The sequence below is a fragment of the Lutra lutra genome, chromosome 7, assembly GCF_902655055.1.
Source record: "Lutra lutra chromosome 7, mLutLut1.2, whole genome shotgun sequence".
Taxonomy (NCBI): domain Eukaryota; kingdom Metazoa; phylum Chordata; class Mammalia; order Carnivora; family Mustelidae; genus Lutra; species Lutra lutra.
In genome coordinates, this window is record NC_062284.1 from 100,961,646 (window position 1) to 100,962,752 (window position 1,107).

General features: G+C 39.1%; 1 non-coding gene across 1 annotated transcript; it reads right to left on the bottom strand.

The window, feature by feature from the left end:
- Window positions 1–255: 255 nt before the first annotated feature.
- On the bottom strand, window positions 256–328 carry TRNAK-UUU (transfer RNA lysine (anticodon UUU)). The gene has a single exon. It is a non-coding gene; the product is annotated as a tRNA-Lys (tRNA).
- Between the last annotated feature and the right edge of the window lie 779 nt (window positions 329–1,107).

The window sequence follows — 1,107 nt, forward strand, 5'->3', positions numbered from 1 at the left end:
CCTGCTACTGCCTCAGTTCTATAAAAATATTACTGTATTTGGGAGAAAAAGAATGAAAAACATTAATCGGAGGTTATCTAGATGTAAGATGAATGGATACTTCTTTCTGTTTTCTCCCTACTTTTCAAGTTTCCTACAAAGTGTACTTTTATACTAAGAATTATAGACAGACTTTTTTTTAGAAGAAATAGTTAGAAAAAAAAAAAGGAAGAAATAGTTAGCATTCATTCATTCATTTATTTAAAGTAATCTCTGTGCCCAACATGGGGCTTGAACTCACAACCCCAAGATCAAAAGTCATGTGCTCTTCCAACTGAGCCAGCCAGGCACCCTAGTAAGTAGCATTTTAAATGATTTTGAAACCTGTCACTCTGTGAATCATGTGAGGCTGGGAGATTCAATGTATTCCTGGTTTGCTCCCTTGTACTGGTAGTCAGAATGAGGAAACCCTACAGTATTATTTCCCAGAGGCAGAAAAACTATGTCTGATTTGCTTTCCCTTTTATCTCTTTGAGAAAAATCTCTAAACCTCAAAGTCTAAAGTTCATTTTAGACAGAGCTGAACATAACTCCCTAAATATATGCTGTCCACTTACCTTCTTTTTTTAAAAAATATTTTATTTATGTATTTGACAGACAGAGATCACAAGTAGGCAGAGAGGCAGGCAGAGAGAGAGGAGGCAACAGGCTCCCCGCTGAGGAGAGAGCCCAATGCGGGGCTCAATCCCAGGACCCTGGGATCATGACCTGAGCCGAAGGCAGAGGCTTTAACCCACTGAGCCACCCAGGCACCCCTCCACTTACCTTCTTCAAGATTTTCCTTCTCCCTACTTTATTTTATTCCATGACTCAATTTTTAAAATCTCTTTTTGTGCATTATAATTCATATTAAGTTTTCTAACTAGTACAAAGTTCACACATTCAGATGTCTTGCTAGATGCTCCTTAGCTCATTCTTGAATTGGTTCCTGGAGTCAGACGCGCTACCGTTGCGCCACGAGGTCGGCCTTGAATTGGTTCCTGAAAAGTGCTCAGTTTAATTCAAAGAGCTGCTTGCTAGCTCCCAATCCCCAACTTAAAAATTATTCTTTCTTGTTCTAGGAAAAAA